Source organism: Arachis hypogaea, chromosome 18, assembly GCF_003086295.3.
Source record: "Arachis hypogaea cultivar Tifrunner chromosome 18, arahy.Tifrunner.gnm2.J5K5, whole genome shotgun sequence".
NCBI lineage: Eukaryota > Viridiplantae > Streptophyta > Magnoliopsida > Fabales > Fabaceae > Arachis > Arachis hypogaea.
This window is the reverse complement of record NC_092053.1, coordinates 1,578,019-1,591,586: the sequence shown is the minus strand read 5'-3', so window position 1 is coordinate 1,591,586 and position 13,568 is coordinate 1,578,019. Positions and strand designations below refer to the sequence as shown.

Sequence of the window (13,568 nt, the reverse complement as noted above, 5' to 3'; positions counted from 1 at the left end):
AATATAAACAAGATACTGATCTTATTGAACCAATGACATGTGGCCAGTATAATAAACCCCAACCCAGGATAGCAACAAAAAATTTCCCTGTTCAACAAAAAAGCACAAACCCAAATAATTAATCAACATTAGCTGCCGATTACGCTGAAGTAATTACGCCCTCCCAGAACAATACCTTCCTGCCAACACTGTAGTGCCTCAGGTTGTGTCTGTGCGTCCTACTCCCTTTTATGCGAAGTCACTTTTTTTTTCTTTGGTTTAGGCGGAGTCACTTTAAATACGTTCACGGTACCATCCGCCAAAGCCCAGAAGATAGAGCGGTAACAGGAATCCCAACTCTTTCCACAGTGGTAACAGAACGAATATCCACACTTGCAACGGATTTTACCGCACGTGAAATGTTTTTTCTCAACAAAGAACCTGCAGTTTGGGCACCTCTTCCACCGGTTCCTGGCCGCTACCTCCATCACCACTCTATCTTCATTCTCTGTCCTCCCAAATTCCTCGCACATCATCCCATGATGCCAAACTGCCTCACACGTGACGCAGATCTGCCTATTACAGCTAGGGCATTTTGATTCCGTCAGTGAATCATCATCCACGATCATAAGGGCAGAGCAGTCCTTGAAGGGGCAATACATGAATCTCTCGCTCTCGTTCTCAACAACAGCAGCTTCACATAATGACTTCTCCCACCGATCCAAAACCATCCTTGGCAGAACCTCGCGGCAACCCTCGGGTTCCAAGAAACCACCACACCAGGGCACCGGACACCGGATATTAATCACGTTGTCGTCAAGTCTAGAACCAACGTACTTCACCACGTAATCCATACAATATGAGTGGCTGCAACCGGTTATAGAGAAATTTTCCGCTTCGGTTTTAATGTCAATGCAGATTTCGCACACGAACGAGAAAATCGAGGATGACTCGCCTCTCCCCTCCTCTTCGTTGATCTTCCTTCGTTTTGTGGCAACGTCGCTGTTTCCGTGATTCTTTACGGCGTTAGAATTCATCATTTGGCTCTGCCTCCTCTTGCTTGATCCCGAATTGAATACTAAGTAGTTGAGATCCATGTGTGACGGTGGTGATAGTGATGGTGACAACCAAAGAGAATAGTAGTGCCTCAAGAAAAACTCTTTGATCGTCTTCATGTTTTCCAGAAATTTTTAGAATTTGAAGACGAGGGAGGAGAGCTAGTGGTTGTTGGTCTTGTGGGATATTTATTTAGGATAAATTAAAAATTAAAAATTAAAAATTAAATATAACCAACCCTTAATTTAATACTTGATCAACAAATAAGTAACTAATGAATTTAAATTTTAGAGCAATGCTAGGGGCCAGCAACTTTTGTGATTGGTAGCCATCAAATAGCCATCAATAATGATCTAATGGTGTGTGATTGATGTGAGATTTCATCCAATGACTCACATTTCTCTGCTGGTTACATGCTGGCCAAAATTCAACAAAACTGCTGGCCCCCTAGACTTTTTCTAAATTTTAAAATACGATTTTTTTTAATTTAATTTATATTTTAAAAATATCGTCAGATATTTGTTTTAGGGGTGAGCACGGGTCGGTTTGGTTCGGATTTATGGTAAAATTAGAACCGAACCGATCAAAATATAATTGGTTCAGTTTGGTTTGGATTTGTATTTTTTTTTTATATGTACCCGAACCAAACCAAACCGATTAAGAACGGATTGGTTCGGTTCGGGTAATTGGGTACCCGATGACTTTAAAATTCATAAAAAAAAAACCAAATTTTTATCTTAAAAATTCAACAAGTACAATAAACATGTAACATCAATAGAAATAATCCAAACATGTTAAACACCAAATACATTAAAAACTAAATTCATTAAAATCCAAACATATTAATAATGAATAATCATTGTCTAATGGAAAAGCCATATATATTTTTTTATTTTTTTATTTAATTAACATATGATCGGATTCGCGGGTTGGTTTGGGTTCCGCACCCCAAAACCGATATCCGAACCAATCACTAACAAAAGCCATAGATTTGGTTCGGGTTGGACCCGATTACCCGTTGGTTTCAGAACCAATTTAATTGATTTGGTTTGTGTTCGGATGGGTAATTGGGTACCCGCTATCCATGCTCACCCCTAATTTGTTTGTTATGGCATTTCTTTTTCTAAAAAAGTATGTCCCACAAAATTAGGAAGTAACTGATTTTATGAATCTTTTCTATTTCAACTTACTCTTATGGTTTAAAAATTTAATTACATTTATTTTTTTTAGGGGTGGCAAAACGGGTCGAGCCCGTCGGGCCGATCCGCTAAACCCGCTAAAATCCGCACCGCCAAAATTAAAAAAACCCGCCAAATCCGCACCGCCAAATTGGTGGGTTTTGGCGGGGCGGGGCGGGGCGGTCCGCCGGGCCGAAGATTTTTATTTTTTATTTTTTTATATTAAATAAAAGAGTGATTACTATTATAAAATTAATAATTATAAAATTTTTAAACACTTTTTTTTCATTTTTTGTTTTTATTCTTCTTTTAGTTATTAACTTTATTTATTTTATTTTACAATTTCATATATATGCTCAAATTATGTGACTTATTTTATAAAATAAAGATGATTCTATTGACAAATATTATTTTGAACAATTTTATTGAAGTTAAAAATTAAAAAAAAAAGTATAGTAAAAAAATTATATTATAATTTGACTATTTTTTATTTGTATTTGATTTTTTAATTATTATTTTTTGATTAATTTTAATGAATTTTATTTTTCAAAAAAAAAAAAAAAAAGAGTCAAGCGGGCTAGCCCGCCAACCCGCCAATCCGCCATAAAGCGGGGCGGGCTAGCATTTTGAACCCACTTTAGTTGGCGGGGCGGGCCTAGGCGGAGCGGGGCGGGTTGGAGCGGGCCGGCCCACTTTGCCACCCCTAATTTTCTTAGTTACCTTTTTCATTTTCCTTTTAACTCCGTTTAGTCTTTTTTTTTTTTTTGTTCTCTATTTTTTATTATTATCTTTTTTCTTTTCTCATTCCAACTTTTCATAGAATTTGGATCCTCTAAATTTTAAATTTGTACTTTAGAGGGTAAAGTGTGATTTTCTACCTTTGAATGGTTTCTCTCTCATATTTATTCTTGGTCCCACCTATAAAATAAATGGTGAAAGATCACACTTTACTCTCTAAAGTGAAATTCAAACTTTAGAGAATCCAAATCCCTTTTCATATGCTGTCCCTTTTTTCTTTCTATCGCTTTGTTTTGCATTCACCATTTCTCGAAATAATTTCGCACACATTTTTTATGGAATTTTTTATTTTTATAAATTAAGTAAATATAATAATTACTGAAATAAATAATTTAAAAAATATTTATCGAAATAAATACTCCTCTCTTATCTTATTTACATTGTAAATTATGATCCAATTGAATTAATTTAAATTTAAAAAGTAAAAATAATCGTTTGTCAATTGTTAGGAGAAATTGGTGGAAAGAGATAAAAAAACGGTTATCTCTCGTGTTATCTTTCATTATCCACGTGGGAGATAACCGTTTTAATTATTTTTCCACTATTCTTATTAACCTCTCCTAACATAACGGTTATTTTTATTTTTCAAATTTAAATTAATCCAATTAGATCATAATTTAATCTAAAAATTTTTATGTATTATTTTTTAGTACTAATTAATCAAATATATCCATTTTAATCTTTTCTACTAACTTTTTATGTACTATTTGCATACTAATAGTTTGGATTATTAATTTTTTATTATTTAATTTTTTTTTTAAAAAATACATGTATCTCGTTTACAGTGTAAATAAAATAAAAGAAAAGTATTTATTTTGATAAATATTTTTTAAAATATTTATTTTTATAATTATTATAATTAATTTATTTATTAAAATAAAAAACCCATTTTTTATGCGTATATTTTTTCCTTTTTTAAATCTTTCACCAAGCTTACTTTTTTAACATTGCTTTGCTTTGTATTCTTGTTTGTTTGTTTCAAACTTAATCTCATCAGTTAGAAGATTTTAGGGAGGATATAAAATATTTATATATTCGAGTATGATGTTTGTGGATAAAAGAAATTCAAGTGGATTAATGGACTCTTATACACACATCCATGGGATCAAATGCGTCTAAAGCAAAAAAGTTGGAGAATTAATTTATCTAAGAACTAAGAACAGTCATCCTCAAATCTCAATAATTTTTAAAAAGAATAAATTCTTTTTTGGGTCAGCATACTGGGCCAACAACCTTGTCCAGGCCCTAATACCGAAGTTCCATATCCAACCCGTCCCGGTTTCAAATAAAAAATCATTTGGAAACCAACGTATAATATACGTCGTTTTTGGTATAAAATGTATACTCTAGTAATATAGAAGACCTAAAAAAAGAGTAATATGATAAAAAAACATCTATCTTATGTATTGCTAAAAGAAACCCTCCGAAGCCCAGAAACTTAAGCCCAGCAACCTAGTCCATTAATTACATCATCTTATAGTTAAAAACCCATCCAATATTCCAGAATCAAAGTTTTGCACCTGTGTGTACAATATCCTCTGAAGTCTGACCCAAAAGGAAAAAAAAGTGTAAAGAGAGTGAGATACCTCTAATCTTACCAAATTCCCATGGGGAGAAAATTATCATATCATAATAATCATTTTAAACTCTAGAATTTGTGTGAATTTGTACCCTTTTTTTTTGTATAGAGTAGTTATGTACTAATTCCCATGATCAAATTCTGTGGATAGAAGTTCATAATCAAAGTCGAAGCCTGCAAAGCCAAAAATAATGGAGTTAGTAGCCCTAACCATTTATTCTACATAAATCTTTGACCAATGGAGTTAGAACTAGTAATACCTACTAATCAAGTTAAAACATATATTTTGTGAATTAAAATAAAATAAAATAAAAAATTAATCATTATTAAATTTATAATTTTTAGTATATTAGTGTATGTAATAGAGCAATTGTTACTATAAAAAATTTACAAAATTTAATTGTTATATTTGTAATTACTATCAATCAAGTAGATTAACAGAAAAGAGTAATGTTTACCGTGTCTATCATCTTTATAAATTTTTCGGTTAGTATACCTACATTTTATATCCCAAATCACAATTTTTTGTTGAGTATATCTTTATTTTTTTTTTTCTAGTGAATTAACTTATTTATCTTCAACTCCTTGATCATTTTGCACTATATTTAAATACCGCTTCAGTGGCTTTAACTTTATTCATTTGACATTTTATTTGACCCATACAACATATTATTTCCGGACAACAATCTAATTTTAGTGCAATAACATTAATGTATTTGGTCACCTAATATAACTCTCCTCTTTTAAATTAACTAATATCAAATTAAGTTATTATATTACATTGTTTAGACATAGATTTTCTGCTATATTTGTATTAAGGCAAAATGCTTGTAGAATATATTTTCTGCCATTTTCAAACTACATGGTTAATTAAGCAAAGAAATTGATTGCATTCAAAGATTCGTTAAAAGAAAGAGAAAGAAAACGAAAAGCAGGGGTTGCATCACTTGCCTATGTGACTTAGATTTTTGTCACCAAATGACACGTATTCTTTGCCGTGGAAGGCATGGAGAAATGACTTCCGCTGCTTCATCAATCATGGAGGCAAACATGTGGATTTAGGCCATTGCATGCAATATTTAAGTTTTTACTGTAATCTGGCGTGTTATTATTAAGATGTCCATATCTAGATCAATAACCTATTAGACTAGCAAAAATCAGCTATATAATAAATGATTTAATAATAAAACATTTAATAATACAATAAGGAAGACGAAGTAAACAAGCCGTTTCAACCAAATTCTTATTAATTAGGTGACTTAAAAAATAAAATTAAAAAAAAAAAAGATTTTGCATTTGTGCTACTTTTACTTTTTGCTTCTTCCTCTCACCTTCGAGTCTTCTTCCCTTATTCCCCTTTTTCTTTTAATTCCTCTTCCTTTTTATGTACTTTTATCTATTTTTTTTTTGGCGTCGTGTTTGATATAATTTCTGTGATGTTTAATTCATATATTCGTTCACACAATATTTATGTATTGTTAGTTTTAAGAAAGTGATGTATTTTTCATAGAATTTGATTTTAAGTAAAATAAATTAAGATTAAATAACTAATATTTTTTAAAAGCTTGGTAAAATAATTAAAAAAATAAATTAAGATTAAATAACTAATTTTTTTTAAAAGCTTGGTAAAATAATTAAAAAAATAAATTAAGATTAAATATGTATAAAGCTTTTTTTAAAAGCATTTATTCATTTAACATCATCTCTTAGTATGTATAAAATTTTGGGTTAATTTCTATTACAGTGTATTAAGGTATATCAACAAGGAACAGGTGAAATAACAAGTCAGTTTTACTTACTTTAAAGTTGACTTGGATTGACATTTACAACAAGCCGTTAAAATAATATAACAGTAATTATCAACTCCTCCCAAAGAATGAGGGGGTAATACTTAAAAAATCTGAAGAACGTTAATCCAAAGTCCTAATATAATTTCGTATCTAGCAACTAAGTCTACTAGAATAACAAAACGATTCACTGCTAATCTTGGCCATGTGAACTTATCATGTCAACTGAATTCAAGCCAATAATACCAAACAATATTACCCAAAAATAAATCTCCATTAATGGAGGTTCCTCATCAAATAAGAGAAATTTAACCAACAATTTCCAGTGGTCTATAACTCTCAACACTACAAGTATTGGAATCACCCTATAACCTGATGTATTATTCACTTCCATTTGCTTGTATACCCTAAGGATCAGATGGTCAATTTGAACTATTAAATAGTATTAGTAATAAATATATTTTTTAATATTTATTAAATAATATTTTTATTAGTTAGTCTTTCATATATTATTTTACTCTAAAATCAACCTTTTATTTTATAAATTATTATTTTATTATTTATTATTTATATTTTCATAATTGTATCATTAATAATTAAAAACAAAAAAAATAAATCATTTATTAATGATGATCTTAATTATGGTATATGAATACGATATGAGATCTTTTAACTAATTTAATTTCTAAAACTTAAATTTTTTTTTTTTGTAAAACTAAGATTTAATGTTAAACATTCTTTTGAAGTGGAGAAAAAGAAAAAACAATGTAAAATATTTGCGATTAATCCAATCCATTTAATTTGACACCAATTGAATTAATAAATAATAATTAAGGTCAAATAATTCAATCATGTTAATCGATTTAATAGATAAAATAATCGATTGTTTTTAACAAAATGAATTGAAACAGTGAAAGCAATATGTTTTCTCTATTCCAATTATTACTTGGTCAATGATTGTTAAGTAAAATAATTGATTGTCATGTTTTACAATCTACAAAATCATACACTATTTCAAACTTTTTTTTTTCTTTTGAATTATGTGTATAAATAATTAGATATGAAGATACATCAGTCTAGGTCATTAAAGAACTTTAATTATTGAATATTTATATGTTGAGATCATATTTTATCTATTTATTATTTGAACAATTACTTCATACAATTAGTATGTCTTAATTAATTATATTTTATATAGCATCTTTAAAGTATGAACGGCCTTATTTGTCCATTAGTAATTTCTAAATACAAAAGTCATGTACAAAATTCCAATTGAACAAATGCATGAACATGGCTATATTTTTTGAGATGATCATACATTTATGTTATATAACTCAATCGGTAAAAAATCTATGTTTTTAATTATAGATAAATGAATTTAAAAAAATATTTTGCAAAGTAGTATATAATTAATTTATAAATCTGCACATGCCCCTTGATTTCATTCTAATTAAATCTTAAATTTTGATGCGAATGATGAAACCAAAAGATTGTTAGATCAGAAAATTGATTTTTGACAAATATTATTTGAAAAATTATTTGATAGACCGATATATGATTGGGATATTTTTTAAAGCATATTTCTACTGCATATGCATAGCTTCTAACGTTGATCTTAAACTCCTATATAAACTTGCATGTTGAATTCGGTCCGGACTTTTTTTTTTCATAAAAATAATTTAATATAATATTTCGTTCAAAATAATTATGTCATATATTAATATCTGTATAAGTAATTTATACATCAATATAAAAAAAAATATTATTATTATTCTCAAATTGCTCATTCATATTATTTTTAGTACTCATTGTCTTCTTTAAATATATCTGACATCTTAAAACTGATCATTAAAAAAAGAGAAAAGGATAAATAGGTTACTGACCTTTTGTCCTGCGTATATTTTCTTCCTTAACCATTGAAAAATACTTTTAAATTCCTAACCTTCACAAAATTTGGATAGATCAGTCTCTGACGGAGACATTTGGACGGATCAGTTCCTAACGGAAGCATTTGGACGGAGGGACTGATCCGTCCAAGTTTTGTGAAGGTCAGGGACTTAAAAGTATTTTTAAATAATCAGGGACGAAAATGTCCGCGAAACAAAAGGTTAGGACCTATTTATCATTTTCTCTTAAAAAAATTGATTCAATAAACTAGGTTATATAACACTATAACAAAATAAAATCTATATGATGATAAAACTCATATGATGAACAAAGTCTTAGATAAATCTTTCAAACAATCAGTTATTTGTATTAAAAAAAACAAAGATTCCAAATATATACAATCAATTGTTTTTTTTAATTAATCAATTAGATATTTCAACCAATTAATTGGATCTCTCAAACAATCAATTGGATAGATAATAAAATCGATTCACTTATAAAGGAAAACAATCAATTGCTGTAAAAAATTAATCAATCGATTTCTTGAATAAAAAAAATCTATTGTTTACAAGTAATTGCAAAAAAAAAAAATTACTAACCAATTGATTAATTAAATGTAAAACTTGATTGGTTTTTGTAACACCCTACTATACTTAATCTTATGCTTAAGTCATAAGACTGAGATAGTAAGGTATTACGACCTCTAAAAATAGTAATATATATATAATAATAGAGAAAAGATACTTAACTAGGACCCTTGAAAAATGGGTAAAACAAAAATCGCAAAACAAAAAGCGCAACGCTCAGGAAAGGATTACTTGCGTGCTAAGAAACCTAATAGGAACATGATAAAGTTAAGCAAAAGAATAAAGGAAAGCCAAGGAAACAGCATAACTAGCCCCTGACTTAGCCTGCGAAGCTAAGGCTGGACAGAGGATATATATATATATATATATATATATGAACACACATAGGTATCCCCAAAATATATCAAAATACCAAAATAAACTCCTATCTCTCCCTCAACCTCTAAGAGGAGCAGCATACACAAGTTACTTGGAGAGTAAGCTAAACAAATATATACATATATACAACCAAAAACCAAAATACACCCAAGGACTACTTCGCTTCCCAAGATCCAGACGTCTAGCGAGGAGCCTCTCGACCTGCATCTGAAAAATAACAATACAATATGGAATGAGAACCGGAGGTTTTCAGCATGGTAAAAGTGCCACGCGCATAAGAAATACGGTCCTGAGAATGCCATAGGCAATCCTAGAACTCCGTTATTCAATTATCCAACTTAAGTACTAAACAGAAGTCATAAACAGGGGTAGGTATTCTAAATCTGCCTAACTTACTCAAGTTCAAGCTTAACCTAACACCAAACCATTTCCTCCGTTTCCTCCATCCTTTCATCATTCAGAATGCAACAGAAACAAGCAACCAAACAAGTTCACGCACAAGTAATGATCAAATAGTACAAATAGCAAGTATAACAAATAGCGGGTAATATATATCAATTAGCCATACCCAGAAAATGCATAGCAATCAATACAAACAAATGCATATGATGCATGCCTGTCCTATGGCTGATGGGGCCCATCTGTCGGTTATCCAGCCAACCCGACAAGTCCGAAAACCTTAGACTGTCCCCCGTCGCGCATCCCCAAGAGTCTATGCATAGAGTTCACATTCATATTTCATAAAATCACTCAATGGGGGCTATCCATACCCGAGAATTTATACGTGCCCGGTCACCCTTACGACGTAGGGTCAACAGAGTATCGAGATTCAACCTGGAACACGTGATGGCGAGCCACGGCTCTTACCCAGGGAACTCGTATCTCAGATAGCATTATTCATAAGCCATTTCATAGTCATAATCATTATTTAATCATTCATCAAGCCATGGCATATTAACTCCTTTTATTAACAACCTCCCTTTCACATTTTTCATCGTCATTCCCTTATAATTCATCTTGATTACCCTTTCCGGGTCCTGACCAAACTTTTTATTAAACTCTTCTCATCCTTCTTAATATCGAATAATCTTAAAATCAACCCAACTCTAACATTAAATCAATCACATCACACGAGGATTGAACTTTAACTTCTCGAACTCATGACTATCACTAAGACATCCTCGACACTCTATTTTCTTTTCTGTTTCTAATATAGCAAATGAACCCGGAATTGCACAAACTTTATGTCCAGGCGTTCATATTGAAATAAGCTTTCTAACAAACTAAATATCATAATTTTCTGATTTTTCTAGCCTCAGGAATAAAGGAAAAACTGTGACTACTCTGCAGTGCATAAAACCAGAAAAATAGCAGCAGCATGTGATGTTCAAAATTCAATATAAAATCCAAGTTAAATCCAATGACTTTGAGAATTAATGTAGTTAAACTTTACTCATCCATATTTCTTTCTCAATTTGTTCTGAGTCAATACCATTTTTAATGAAAAAGTTACATTACTTGGAAGTTAAGTAAAAATGAGACAAAATCTGTTTTAAAAACCAACAAGCTTAGTACCTTTCAATTGAAATAACTTTTATTACAAAACTCCAATTAAGCTAAATTTTGATTTGAGAACCCCTAGCTCATCCAGAAACAAGTGTGTCTTAGTTTCAACCCAATTTCTATTTAATTCCAAGAGTTACAAGCATTGGAAGTTGATGCATAGCTTGCTGAAATCTATTTCTCTTCAGTTTTGACCACCAATATTCAAAAATTTGCAGCTCCCAATCCTCAACTCTTAAAATTCTGAAATTTTAGAGAAATAAAGCAAGTTAATCAAATTTTATAACAAAATTGGTTTCGCTCCAAAACTCAACTCGTAGAAGTCGCAGCAAGACAAACAAGTTGCTGCCCTGTTTGATCTTTTCTGCTGCTGGACAGATTTAACAACCTAACTTTAAAAATTTGCCATAAATTGTATATTTAACAAAAAGGTCCCAAATTTTCCAGTTTAGTTCCTTATATTTCCAAGTTTATCCCAAACTTGGTCTCATGCAATTCCGATCATTACATAATTAGTTATAGCATATACAATACCACCACAACACAACTCTACATCCTTATTAACAAACACCAATTATAATCCATCATAAATAAATATAAGAGCACACCATTAATAACTTTCACACCTCATAATTCTAATATATAAATTCACTAACAAATCTATTCTAACAACATTACAAGGCTAATCATTAAATACAACAAACAATCCAACTTATTCTATGGTTCCTCTAACCTAAGTTTTCACAACACCGTAAATATTAAACGTGCGAAACTTAAACCATACCTTGGCCGAACACTTAATTCACCCAAGGCAGCCTCACAACTCAAAATTACAGCCCCTCCAAGCTCAATCAAACAGCCCCAAACCAAGCTTGATCACCAACAAGCCTCCAACAAGCATCAACATTCACATACACACTACCTAAACCACAATTAACACATCCAAACATAACAACTCAATACCCAAATTCCTAAATTCAGAAATTTCATTAGGGTTTAAGATCTCTTACCTTTACCCACTGATCCTTGGGCAATACCCACAAGAAATCAAGTCTAGTGGACCCCTAAAATATGAAAATCATCAAGGAATTGAGTTTCTCAAACCTTAAACCCGAAATTCATATACCAGCAGAAATGGAGCTAGGAAAAAGCGATTCACTTACTGTTTTATTTGAATAGAATTGAAGAACTCAACGAGCCTGATGCGTGGCCGCAAACGGCTCGTCAATCGGAGCTCCGGATCAAAAGTTATCAAAGAAAGAAGATCAAGCTAGGTTTTGGAATTCATTCTCTTCTTCTCCATGCATTTACGCTGCTTCTGTTGTGTTCTAAGGCAGAAAATGAGCTTTAGCTCATTTATATACTGGGCTGGTTGGGCCCGCGGGCCTGGTTTGGACCCGGTTCAACCGGCTCGCCCCATTCGGCTCAATTTTGGGCCAAATTTTTCGAAAGTGATATCAAAATTCTCGTTTTGCCGAGCTCTATCCTATTTTGATATTAGTTTTGCATATTTAATTTTCCTATTGAAAATTCGATTTATTGACTAATTATATACCAATTTTAGCGGGGTTTACATCCTACCCACCTAATTAGGAATTTTGTCCTCAAAATTCAGAGTGCGTTACCTGAATAGAGGTGTGGGTAGTCCTTCCGCATCTCTGTCTCAAGCTCCTAGGTATATTCTTCAATACTAGCCCAACACCAAGCTACTTTCACTAAGAAAGTCTCTTTCCCGTGTAAACGCTTAATGCTGGTATCATCAATTCTAACGAGAGTTATTGGAAACGTCAAATCTTCTCTCACTTGAATTAATTCCGGGTTTAGGACATGACTAGGATCAAAATTGTATTTACGAAGCTGCGATACATGAAACACGTCATGCAGGTTCGAACAATGTGGTAGTAAAGCGATCCTATACGCCACTGGTCCGATGTGATAGGGATTTAGCTTTTTAGTTTTTTTGATTGATCATCCGATTCTAGTTCATTGAAGTGATCTTCAGAAATAGGTATCCCCTTTCTTCCAACTTGAGAAGTCTTCTTCTTAGATCCACCTAACTCTTTTGTCGACTTTCATAGTGAGAATTCTAACTTAGATTTGCGTAACTCTTCCTCTGTTGTTTCGGCTGTCAAATTCAGGAACTAAGACGTTTGATATTCCAGTTTTCGGTTAATTCAAAGGTGTTTAGGATACTGTGAAGTCTCACCTTCTCCCTGATGTATAGTCTCTTTGATATCCCCAATAAGTGGTTTACTCCGATGGGCAAAACGGGCCTGGTCGCTTGATCCACAGTTCCCTAATAGTATCACCTTTTGTCCTAGTCTTCGGTAACCTATTATGAAATCAATGGCTATTCCCTTTTATCTTTAATGTAGAACCTTCGACGGTTGTGGCATTTCGAACAGTTTCTGGTGGTCTTTCATTTCTTTCTCATACGTCAAACTTGTAATCACATAGATTTCCACCTCGTTCTTCATTTCTGTCTGCTCAAAATATCTTCTTTGATTCGTGGTAGGTTTTAGAAATCTCAAGGTAACTTCAAAAATTTTCTCCTGTAAACTTCGAACAACAATTTCTTATTTCAACTTCCGACCTCAACACATAACCCTCTCTTGGTGTCTTCTGAATTCAACCGGTTTCAGTACTCTTAGTAGCCCCTTATCACCGTTATTGCACTCCTTAAGTCTTTGACTTTACAATCTCTATTTCGACATTAAACATATAAATCTTTTCTTAGTTCCCTTTCGTTTGCCAAACTTCGACATCCTCGGTAGGT

At 31.9% G+C, this 13,568-nt stretch overlaps 1 long non-coding RNA gene across 2 annotated transcripts; it reads right to left on the bottom strand.

Annotated features, from left to right (window-relative positions):
- Positions 1–9,148: 9,148 nt before the first annotated feature.
- On the bottom strand, positions 9,149–12,122 carry LOC112771832 (uncharacterized). 2 transcript variants are annotated; one of them, XR_003187239.3, is made up of 4 exons: positions 11,956–12,122; positions 11,803–11,856; positions 11,577–11,714; positions 9,149–9,436 (listed from the first exon to the last, which is right to left on the bottom strand). It is a non-coding gene; the product is annotated as an uncharacterized lncRNA (long non-coding RNA). The 2 variants fall into 2 exon arrangements; XR_011876581.1 differs by lacking the exon at positions 9,149–9,436 and adding an exon at positions 10,668–11,035.
- Positions 12,123–13,568: the final 1,446 nt, after the last annotated feature.